This window comes from Bubalus kerabau, chromosome 2 (genome assembly GCF_029407905.1).
Source record: "Bubalus kerabau isolate K-KA32 ecotype Philippines breed swamp buffalo chromosome 2, PCC_UOA_SB_1v2, whole genome shotgun sequence".
Classification (NCBI taxonomy): Eukaryota; Metazoa; Chordata; class Mammalia; order Artiodactyla; family Bovidae; genus Bubalus; species Bubalus kerabau.
In genome coordinates, this window is record NC_073625.1 from 83955231 (window position 1) to 83968019 (window position 12789).

Genomic DNA, 12789 nt, shown 5'->3' on the forward strand with positions numbered 1-12789 from the left:
AAAAATTTTTTTGTTGTGAAGTATCAAAAGTGATTGTTGATGTTTTATTTGATATGAACAAACTAAAGGGAGTTTAGAAATGTAATCAGTGGAAAAATAAATTTCAAGTTATACCCAATTCTTATAAATTCCTTGTGCCCATTTTTTTCTATTCCTGGAAATACCAAGTTTTGCAAAGCTCTCTGATAGTCTCATGAATGGTCAGTGATATTTTATTTAGCATCAATTTCCCTTTCACATACTGTGTCACACACTGTTCCATTAAAAGAGAACTGGTATCTGAACAACTGCTCATAATAAGAGCTATGCAGTTTATATATTTTGTCCAGTATTTTTCTATAGAAAATGTTGTAATCTAAGTGTGTTAGAAATTAAAACAGGGTCCTCAGGAACCCTCTATGCAAAAAAGAAAATTGAATTCTCACAGTCAGGTACCTGTGCTGTCTGTAGGAAACGGTTTTACATGTCAGTTTGTGCTTTCATTTTATTCCTACTGCAGACAAATTGTAGTTATAACATCAGTTTGAGTATAGTTGATTCATTTCCAAGGATAACAATAAATGTGCATTGCTAATAATTATACCTACAAATTACATACATTTAAATAAAAACACAAAGAGGTCCTGGGGCGGGGAAAGATACTGGTTTACACAAAATGCTCTGCTTTGGAAAGAGCAGTAGTGGTATTGTGACTAACTGAATTTGGAAAATGTTATACGCCCTGTATCTCTTATTGGTGAATCTCTATGCATGCATTCTTATTAAAGTCTCTAGAAAGTGCAGCTCTAAAACATCTGTTTAACTCTGCTCATTCTACGTCATTCAGATTTATTTGACCACAGAACACTTTTCACTAGGTATCTGTTTTGAAGAATCCCTGCTGGGAAACTACTCTGTACTGCACTGAATCACAGCACAACATTTTGTACTGACAGAGGTTGAAATGGTTTTGTAACATTTTAAGTTTAGAAATTTTTTGACAAAATATATCAAATACACTGATTATCAAGAGACTTGTTATCTATTACAGTGTGCATACATTGTGTCTCTTCAGAACTATTGATTCAGCAGGAAATCTTATGACTAATCTTCCTTTAATTAAAATATCCTAGCATAAGGAAATTAAGATTTCTGAGAAGTAGTTTAATCAATGAGGACAGAATTAAATACTCATACTTCCCAGGATCCAGTTGGTGTAGAACACCATTTTTGTTTCATTATGTCTAAATTTATCTAGTGTTGTGGGCCTTTTACCCTGGTAACTCAGCTGGTTAAGAATCCTGCAATGCAGGAGAGTCTGGTTTGATTCCTGGGTTGGGAAGATCCACTGGAGAAGGGATAGGCTACCCACTTGAGTATTCCTGGGCTTCCCTGATGGGTCAGCTGGTAAAGAATCCTCCTGCAATGTGGGAAAGCTGGGTTCAATCCCTGGGCTGGGAAGATCCCCTGGAGAAGGGAACAGCTACCCACTCCAGTTTTCTGGCCTGGAGAATTCCATGGATGTGTAGTCCATGGGGTTGCAAAGAGTCAGACATGACTGAACAAGCTTCATGTGCCTTTTTATGTCTGTTATATAATACAAAGTGAATTTCTCTGAGAAGATGAATCATCTCAGATGTGGCTACTGTTGTGAAATCTTTCAGAGCTTCATATCAGGTAAGTGTGAGGCCACCTTGTCAACAACAGAGAACAAATATTCAATTTCCATCTGATGAATATGTATAGTTATTAGTAGTTAAACTTGAAAAATAACTCTCTTCGATTAGAGGGATACTCGGTTTTCTTTGGAGTGAATCACTTTATCCTGAAATTACGCCCAAAGTCATTAAGAGACGACCAACCCAAACACAAGTGCTTGCAAAGGCATTGCAATATAAATCACCGTGGGGCAGAACTGACCTGGCAACAGCGCCAGGATGAAGTTCCTTTGATAATTCAAACTTTCTCATGCACTGCTATAAATGTGAGACGTGATACCCCTTATGCCAGTGAAATTTTGATTTGCTTACCTTTCTTTATTTTTCTGCAGGATTGATCCAATGTCTCTTTGATGACTTAGTTTTATGTGGCTAAACATGTGAATGGTTAATGTTCGGACATCCCAGGAGATCTGGAGGAAGGGAAAAAAGGAGCAGTTGGAATCAATGCTGCTTGGACCAGGATTTACCTCAGCTTCACTTCCATAAGAGCAGGGAGAGAATTAGCAACATTCCTGCTGCACCCATCAGCAGCTCATGGTGCTTTCTCACTCAAGGATTAGACCTGCAGCTGTGGCAGCCACCTGGCTCTCCCTGGGGGACTGGGTTGCATCTCAGGGTGTGAAACACGGAATGGAATCTGATGATTTCTGACCACTGTTTAGTTCTTTGAAACCCTACAGAGCTTCAATCAGGTAAGTGCGAGGCCACCTTGCAAACAATAATGGAAAACAAATATTCAATACATCCACTCGGGGCTGGTTCTTTGGTTGCCAACATATACTACTATGCTTAGAATCATGACTTTTGACAGAAAATGGAAATGCGAACTCTGACACATAAAACTGAAGGCAGTGACCTATATCAGAATCAATTTGAGGGAAAAGCATCTTCATATACACAAATTCCCCCCTAAGATGCTATCTTTATCTATTACTTGTGACCTTACCCTGACCTCTTTTTAAAATACTGTTGCCACGAACTAAAGCAATGAGGTCACCTCAACTCTTCCTTGACAGCTTCCTGCTAACAGTTTAGCTTTCTAAATAGTTCTGCATGTTTCTCTAGGCTGTTTCAACCAAACTAGTCAGTCACCCTGAGGTTTGCAATACAGATGCCACATTAAGGCTCTTCATGGCTAGAAAAATGACAGGTGATACTTACAAAGTCAAACTGAAATATGTCTCATTTTGTCACAATGTTTGGCAAAATTTCAATTGAACATCTTCAAAGAGATCTGTAGCGATTACACAGTGTCCAACCAGGAGCATGGTCAGTGATAGAAGCAAAACTGCTTGAACGAAAGAAAAATGTGAGAATATTAATTTATATCTACATTATCAGAGTTGGTTGTGAAAATGTTTTCATACAAGGCATTTCATCAAGAATAACACATGGTATAAATTGGGGGCCAGTGTTTGTTTTTCAGTGAGGTTAATTCTGGCTCATTTTTAATGTGTATCTTCAGGAAACAAACGGGGTACAGCTGGCTAGTGACCTCTTGGAGAAATACTGAGCAGAGTTCTTCATTTGTCTAATATAAGAGATAGTGTATTACACAGAACTGGGGAAAATTCATCATCATGACAGGAAAAGATAAAGCATCTAATAACTGAGTGATACCATATGTAGACTCTTTCAAAAATATTTAGGACGTCTACCCTATATAATAGCTATCTCAGTTTTATCTACATTCACTCTTTTTGGTACCTTGTTGCTGAAACCAACAATAAAAATTCAATGACTTCCTGAACTTCTTCTAGTGAAGCCCTGATTGATGGTTCTAAGAGGGAATAGGTATGCGCAGGCAGGAGCTGAACCTTTATTTTCAAGTAGCATCAAGCCAGACCCAAATCAGTCAAATCAGAACTTGCAGCTCTATAGACAGGCAGCTGTTTGTGGATAATAAAATGCTTCCACATATCATTTTTATCTTATATCAGGAGATGTAAGTGATTCCAGTCATCCTTGAATAAAACTGTACAGAATGAAATATTTATCACTTTATTTCAAAGTGATTTAACCTTTCAAAAATACTTAAACTCTATCAAACATAAATTTTCCTTGATACACATGTAAGGGAAAGAGGGTTTTCCAGGCATGAAAGTGTGAAAACAATCATATGAGCTAGAGCATTCTTCAAATGTCTTATAGGATACCACCTGGACTCATTCCTACCAGAAATAAATATTTCTTGGGTCTCTAGTGCCACAACTTCAAGTCCAAAAGACACTTGAAACAACTATTCAGACTTTGTCTTTGGGGAGCTTTAAGTGTCAGACTTGAGCTCTAAAACTCAAGTGACATCCTGATTATCCAGGGAATTAACCTCAGAGTCATGAGATGTAAGTTCTCAATAGCAGAATTGTTTTGCCACAATATAAGATGAAGAGTGAATACATAATAATGCCCTGTGTGTTCGAGGTTGGAATGTTATTTGATTAAACTATTCAGGTTTAGAAATAAGCTTTCATAAGCTCACAAGGTTTGATCATTTATAAGGGCTGCAGACATTTTTTTAGAGTTTGTAGTCACATACCAACAAAATTAAGTTTTCTTATAGGAACATTGACTAAGTAAGATAGAGTTGGTTTCGGTGTGTGTGCGCTTCTTGCTGCTAAGCTGCAGCTGTTACTAGTACAGCGTTGCCTCTGAAATGGAACCAGGGATGCCTGCTCAAAACCAGGCTGCCTGCTGCCATTTGTGGACGTGTCCTACATGATGTTATGAAAGAGGGTTCTCAAGCCCCAGATTTCTTATTTCAACAAATTCTGTCATCTGTTATATTTTGGAGTTTAAATCAGAAGACGCTGTTGCTTGTCTAAGACAAGATGATACATTATGTTGAAGTGGAAAAATCCGCACAGTGACAGGGATACAGTAAAAGCACAGGCTTCCATTTAATAACTGAGTGATACCACATGTAGAATCCTGAATGTTTACGAAACTGTGTGGGAGGGTTTATGGAATCGGGCCTTTCCCTGGAAGTGGAGACCTTTTTACAGATGTACTACAGTAGAAAGGGAAGCATCTCTGGGCTTGATCAAAAACGCCATTTGGGAAAGCCTGACCAACTTGGATGGGCTTTTAATCTTCAATTCCAAAACAATATTAGTATCAAGTTTGTTTTTCCTGTTTCTTCATTGGAAATTTGATTTAATTATTATGTTGCCATGTTGCACTTCACCTGGGCTTATCTTTTATGGATAAATGTACATCTCATTATATTTTAGCATATTATGGGATTTATGTTGAGTTGTAGAAAATGTGATAGAAGAATGGGATAAGTGAAACAATTATCAGGTCATCATTTCAAAGCACAAGATGGCCATGAATATAATGTCTCATGGGTGATGATTTAGCTTCAGTTCTCTGTAGACCACAAGCAAGTGTTTTCCTGTTTGAGAGGTGAGGGAGCTGGACATCTGGTTCATCTCCCACCATCCTTGGAAGAGGCTTATGAAAATTGCTTGAGGAACCTGTGTGACAAGGCCCCTATGTTGGTCCAAGGTGTGGTTTTATTTTGGTTGATTTGGGGTGGTTTTCTGTTTCTTCATATGAAATATTGTGGGAAAAAATGGTTAGAAATGTCCATTGGGCTTCCAAGGTGGCGCTAGTGGTAAAGAATCCACTTGCCAATGCAGGAGATGCAAGAGACGTGGGTTCAGTCCCTAAGTAGGGAGGATTCCCTGGAATAGAAAATGGCCACACATTCCAGTATTCTTGCCTGGAAAATTCCATAGACAGAGGAGCCTGGCAGGCTACAGTCCATGGAGCTGCAAAGAGTTGAACATGACAGCAATGTAGCACAGAAAAGTACATCAATTTTTAGTATACACAGCTCAACAATCATTCAGTCCACATGTCTTATTCTAAACTTACAAGAATGTTAAGGACTTCTGCAGAATAGGATTCTAGTTTTCATAAGCAATTTATTTTACTATTCAACTTCATGAAGCTCATGATACCATCTGACTTACAGGCTTAAAGATGAAAATTATTTTCATGTCCTTGGCATATAATCTGGGTAGTAATGGGTAATTATTTATATATACTCCTCTAAAAACTGATGGATTTTAAAAATGATTTTAAGGACTCATTTAGCTTTCAGCTACCAAAGTTAAATAAACCTAGTCACTTTAGAATCCTCATTTGAAAAATAATTTTAATTAAAATTCTAACAGTGAATACACTTTTGTGATACAAAATTAAAAACATTACATATAAGGTTAATATCTGCTTTGTTCATCACCCCTAATTTCCCAAAGGCAGCCTTTCTCAGGATTCATGTAGATCCATATAACCCTACCATGCATATGTGTATGTGCAAAAAAAAATATGTGTGTGTATATGTATGTGTATGCTTTATATATATATATAAAATCTCATATACATATAAAATCCTATATATATATATGAATACACACACACACACACACACACACACACATATATAAGCTTCCCAGATGGCTCAGTGATAAAGAATTCATGTGACAATACAAGAGACGCAGGAGACACAGGCTTGATCCCTGGGTCAGGAAGATCCCCTAGAGGAGGAAATGACAACCTGTTTCAATATTCTTGCCTTGAAAATCTGATGGGTGGAAGAGCCAGGTGGGCTCTAGTCCACCAGTCACAAAGAGTTGGAAATGACCGAATGACCGAGCACACAGAAGCACATGTAAATATATTAGTTGTTGCTTAGTCCCTAAGTTGTGTCCAACTCTTTTTCAAGGAAAAGATAGGAAAATATATATATATATATATTTCCAATATTGCATCCAAATTCCATGTCTATCAACATTCTAGCAAACCAAAATTTTTTACCATTAAGAACATTGTGTGATATAAATAAGAAATTGGAAACATAAAGAGTGGCATTTTTCATGATGTGATGTCCACTGTTCATGAAAACAGCTAGTCCTCTGAAGATCACAGTTACAGACCTTCATGTATGAGAAAGGAGGGACACAGTGTACATTTGGCTCACCACTTTCTTCCCTTAGAAAGACACTCGAGATTGCCTGGAGTAACTGTGTGCAAGGGGTTCCCTTACACAGGTTTGGTGCTTCTCATCCTCAGGTTTGGTGATTCACTAGGCGGCCTCTGGGGATTTTAAAAAAGTTGTCACACTCATAATTATGATTTATGGCAGTGAAAGGATACAGATTAAAATAAGCTAATGGGTAAGCTGCATGATGTGATCAAGGCAGGAGAATCATGGCAAATGTTTTCAGGTGTCCCAGTGGAGTCGCATGGACATGGTTAATTCCCCCAGCAATGATCTGTGACAACACACACAATGTGTTACCAACCATGGAAGCTCAGTAGATTCTTGATGCTTAGATTTTGTTCTGGGAGCCAGACATATACTGTCTACATGGACTGACCTAAGCTACTCAGATGCCAGCCGCTGGCATTTGAACAAAAGCATGCATTCACCATAAATCACATTGTCAGCATAAATTATCTAAAGATAGTGGCACCTATAGGATCAGTGTCTCTAGGCATAAAAAAACTACTCTTATCAGGTATAATATCCAAGGACTCAACACTCACATCCCAGGACCAATCAAAAGCCAGTCCTGAAGATATTCTTTCTTGGGAATGTGTAGATTTCAACAACTCAGATCTACTGAGTTAACCCTTTCCTGCAGAGATTGACTTCTATTTCCAAAGTGAAAGTCAATATAGTTATCTTACTCACTGGCCTGTCATTTACTTCAGTAGAACAAATAAATTCCTGGGCAGAGAGACTGGACGGTAGTATGGTCTCACATATCATACTCTCTTTCTCCAATTCCTGGTGCAAACGAAAGCTGAAGACTACTTGTGCTTGTCCTACATTGGAGCCACTGGAGGAAATGATCATGGATACAGTGGGCTTTTTGAGGAATACCAAGCTGTTCTCCAAAGAAATTACAACATTCAAAATCCCCACCAATAATATATGAGGGTTCCCAATTTCTGCACATCCTCACTAACCCTCTTTATTGTTCATCTTTTTTTATGATAGCCATTCTGGTGAGAGTGAATGGTCACATTGTGTTTTTGATTTGCATCCCCTAATGGCAACCCACTCCAGTGTTCTTGCCTGGAGAATCCCAGGGATGGAGAAGTCTGGTGGGCTGCCGTCTCTGGGGTCGCACAGAGTCGGACATGACTGAAGCGACTTAGCAGCAGCAGCAGCAGCAAGGAGGAATAATGTTGAGCATCTTTTCATGCTCTTGTTAGCATTTGAATGTCTTCTTTTAAGAAATGTTTTTTCAAATATTTGCTCACTTTTAAATTGAGTTAATACCTTTTTATTGATGAGTTGTAAGAATTCTTTATATTTACTGGATTACAATCTTTTTTCTTTTTTTTTTTAGATATTTGAATTACTGTCTGTCCCCAGTTCAACTTCAGAGCAAAGAACTCCCAAAAAGGCTTCCTTCCATTTGACTGTAGTGGGATATCAAAGTGATTCTTGCTGTCCACCCCCAAAAAGATTATGATGAAAAGAGAATCAAACTAGGAGCCAGAACCCCTGATTTAGCCTTTTATCTTATAAAAAATATTGTGAGACACTGGGAAAGCTCCATTTCAATCTCTTTGAATACTGCTCCCATGTAAAATGAGGGAGTTGGAATAGATATCTCTAAGGTCCACTTCATATCTACAATTCTATGATAGTATGATAATTAGAGTCAAAGTATTTAAGTGTTCCTTGATAGCTTAAAACTGGAAGTTTAACCTTCATGCTAGAAACACATCTGATGTTGAAATTAGCTGATTTATTTTGAAAGAGCTTAGCTTTGATCTAATGCATAGATTCAGAATATCATGATGTGCTTTAAACACAAAGTTAAACACATAATGACAATCTGAAGAGAGAATAACTGTAACATACAAATTTTTAAAAAGAGTATATATAGCAATTTTGTTCTTAATTAGCCTGAGTTTCAAAAAGTCTTTGTAAAAAATAGATTGCCATTTGTTTGTTCTAGTCCAAAGAACCTTTACACAGAGTGCCAATTAATAGTTGTAATAGGGTATAGGTAAAGCTTTATTACAAACATATGTTTTTTTAATATTAATTGCAACTCATTATTAAACATTGTATTTATTTGTATTAAACTTTATTTTTCTGGGCTCCAAAATCAGTACAGATGGTGACTGCAGCCATGAAATAAAAAGACGCTTACTCCTTGGAAGGAAAGTTATGACCAACCTAGATAGCATATTCAAAAGCAGAGACATTACTTTGCCAACAAAGGTTCGTCTAGTCAAGGCTATGGTTTTTCCTGTGGTCATGTATGGATGTGAGAGTTGGACTGTGAAGAAGGCTGAGTGCCGAAGAATTGATGCTTTTGAACTGTGGTGCTGGAGAAGACTCTTGAGAGTCCCTTGGACTGCAAGGAGATCCAACCAGTCCATTCTGAAGGAGATCAGCCCTGGGTGTTCCTTGGAAGGAATGATGCTACAGCTGAAACTCCAGTACTTTGGCCACCTCATGTGAAGTGTTGACTCATTGGAAAAGACTCTGATGCTGGGAGGGATTGGGGGCAGGAGGAGAAGGGGACGACAGAGGATGAGATGGCTGGATGGCATCACTGACTCGATGGACGTGAGTCTGAGTGAACTCCGGGAGTTGGTGATGGACAGGGAGGCCTGGTATGCTGCGATTCATGGGGTCACAAAGAGTTGGACATGACTGAGCGACTGATCTGATCTGATTAAACATTGTTTTTAATGATTTAAAACTAAATTGAAATTTTTTGGTTGACTTTAATAATAACTGGATTAAAACATGATGTGAAAAATTTTTTTTAACTTTTTTATTTTATATTGGAGTTCTCCGGGAGTTGGTGGTGGACAGGGAGGCCTGGCATGCTGCGATTCATGGGGTTGCAAAGAGTCGGACAAGACTGAGCGAATGAACTGAACTGAACTGAACAGTTTATTAACAATGTTATGCTAGTTCCAGGTGAGGGACAAAGTGATTCAGTTTTTCTGATACATCTATCTATTCTTTTTCAAATTCTTTTCTCAAGTTGTTAAGCAGAGTTCCCTGTACTATACAATTGGACCTTTTGGTTATCCATTTTAAATATAGCAGTGTGTACATGTTGACCCCAAACTCCCTAAGATTTTTTATTCGAAATTATGATGAAAATCAATATAAATACAAGGTTCACTTAACCAAAAATTGGACTCACTTTCAATGTGGATTACATTTCTGTATTTTGTGCTAGAAAGTTTCCCATTAGCTTATATTTTATTTTCCTTTTATTATATTTCTGAGGATATTGTGCATCAATTGTCTATATCTTGTACTTAACTTTAGTCAAACTGACAAAAAGGAACATACCCAATAGCCACCTGAAAACACTGATCTAAAATTTAGAATTTAAAACATTGTTTAAAACAGTTCCTCAATCTGATTCTCTCAAGATAAAGTCTATATGAAGATTTTAAAAATGAGATGTGAAAAACAATTAGTGACAAAGTTGACAAACTTTCAAATTTTGTTTTAAAAGAGATATATTACCAGCATTCTGGGTTTAGTTTGTCCTAGTTTAGGGCAGTTACAGAGGAATTTGTTGAAAGATTAATTTTATGGATTGATGTATGCTAGGCATGCAAAGTCACTTAGTCATGTCTGACTCTTTGGAGAGCCTATGGACTGTAGCTGCCATGCTCTTCTGTCCATGGGATTCTGCAGGCAAGAATACTGAAGTGGCTTGCCATGCCCTCTTCCAGGGGATCTTCCTGACCCAGGGATCGAACCCACATCTCCTGCATTGGCAGGTGGATTCTTTAACACTGAGCCACCAGGGAAGCCCTTATAGACTGGTGTGTACTAAGTTGCTCAGTCGTGTACAAATCTCTGTGATACCATGGACTCTAGCCTGCCAGGCTCCTCTGTCTATAGGATACTCCAGGCAAGTACACTGGAGTGGGTTGCCTTTCCCTTCTCCAGGGGATCTTCCCAACCCAGGGATCAAACCCAGGTCTCCTGCATTGTAGGAAGATTCTTTACCATCTGAGCCACCAAGGAAGCTTATGGACTGGTAGGAACCTCCTATTTTCTCTTTCAATTTCTTTTTATATTATTATTATTTTTCTTTTCATCTTTAACAGCAAAGAATGTTTTAAGAAATTGATGTAACAATAAAGTATACAATTAGGTCCCTGTCTCCAAGGTGCTTAAGATCCACTTGAAAACTCAGAATGCTTAACAAAAGAGAAAAAAAAAAAAGATCAAAAAAGAGATATACTCATTTGTCCTGTAGTGAACAGCACAAAAATAGTTTCAATTATGTATATAACATGCATATGTGCTAAGTCACTTCAGTCATATCTGACTCTTTGTAACCCCACAAACTGTAGCCAGACAGGCTCCTCTGTCCATGGGTTCTCCAGGCAAGAATTCTGGAGTGGGTTGCCATGCCTCCTCCAGAAGATCTTCAAGATAGTACAAGTGAAAGTAGCTCAGTCGTTTGTGACTCTTTGTGGCCCCGTGGACTATACAGTCCATGGAATTCTCCAGGCCAAAATACTGGAGTGAGTAGCCTTTCCCTTCTCCAAGGGATCTCCCCAACCCAGGGATTAAACCCAGGTCTCCTGCCTTGCAGGTGTATTCTTTACCAGCTGAGCCACCAGGGAAGCCCAAGAATACTGAAGTGGGTAGTCTATTCTTTCTCCGGTGGATCTTGCCAACCCAGTAGAGAACCGGGGTCTCCTGCATTGTAGGTGGATTCTTTACTAGCTGAGCTACCAGGGAAGTCCCTCAAGATAGCATAGTCAGATACTAATGAATAAGTCATAGATCTTTTCTATAAGTAAAAATGTATAAATTTTTGAAATATGCTTTTTACATATTAATAAAATAAATAAGGTCAGAACAGTGTTCTTGAATACAGTATTGCATATTTTTATTTAAAGACATGAGGTTGAAAACATATTTAAGAAAATGAGTACATTCAGTCTTGTAAAGAGTAGGCAAGAAAAACAACTGCCTTGAAAGTGTGTTGTAATTTGTATTTACCAGCTAAGGAAGCATACCTAGAGAAGAGGAATAATCCAGGGGAAAGGAATTCTTTAGGGTAACTGGAGCTTCTGTGGTGAATGAAAAGTGTTACTTATTATATCAGTTAACAAAGGATGTTGCAGCCATCAAGCCACTAATGCCACCTCAGCTGGTGAACCCTGAGGGAACTCAGTTCAGTTCAGTTCATTTGCTCAGTCATGTCCAACTCTCTGCGACCCCATGGACTGCAGCACTCCAGGCTTCCCTGTCCTTGACCAACTCCTGGAGCTTGCTCAAGCTCATGTCCACTGAGTAGGTGATGCCATCCAACCATCTCATCCTCTGTCGTCCCCTTCTCCTCCTGCCTTCTATCTTTCCCAGCATCAGGGTCTTTTCCAGTGAGTCAGTTCTTCGCATCAGGTGGCCAAAGTATTGGAGCTTCGGCTTCAGCATCAGTCCTTCCAATGAATATTCAGGACTGATTTCCTTTAGGATGGACTGGTTTGGGATAGAGACAAATGGGCTGCTGGCTGCCAACCCTCAGCTACTGAAGTCAACAATGCACCCTGAGGGGATCCAGGATAGAGAAAAGCAGAATGCTGGTCTTATAAAGTTAAGGTGTGTAACAAAGGAATGAATCCAGTGAGCCCAGACTCTAGCAACTTCCCATACATAGAAAAGTGCAAACTGCATTAGCTTGAGGTATCTGGTTTTCTTTAATTAACAGTTTTCTTTTGAAGCTTTGACTACCTGGTCTTTCTTACAAAAACTCTTATATATCCTGGCTCCGCCCTTGCCTCTTCAGAGCAGTGTCTCAGAGCTATCCTCAGTTTCACCTGCCAAATAAAGCATAATTCTCAACTTTTAGGTTGTGCATGTTTTCCAGTTGACATCTTCAAAAAGAGCCCCTAAATCTTCAAAGACTGGAGCAGAACACCACCAGAGTCAGACCTGTGTCAATAAAGAAGGTTGTAAATGGTAAGATAAAAGGTTTTCTCTCTTTTTTGCCTGACCTTTGATGAGTGTATAATCTAGGATCTTAGTTTTGTCCTCAAACCATACCACTGGCTCTAATCA

The 12789-nt window shown here is 38.6% G+C and overlaps 1 long non-coding RNA gene across 4 annotated transcripts in view; it reads left to right on the forward strand.

The window, feature by feature from the left end:
* The first annotated feature begins 1423 nt into the window (after positions 1-1423).
* The window catches only part of LOC129644781 (uncharacterized), a 58519-nt gene continuing 47153 nt past the window's right edge, over positions 1424-12789 (forward strand). For 2 of the 4 annotated variants that reach the window (XR_008710983.1, XR_008710986.1), the window contains exons 1-2: positions 1424-1656; positions 2030-2392. This is a non-coding gene — a long non-coding RNA (uncharacterized LOC129644781). The other 2 variants (XR_008710984.1, XR_008710985.1) reach the window with 2 other exon arrangements.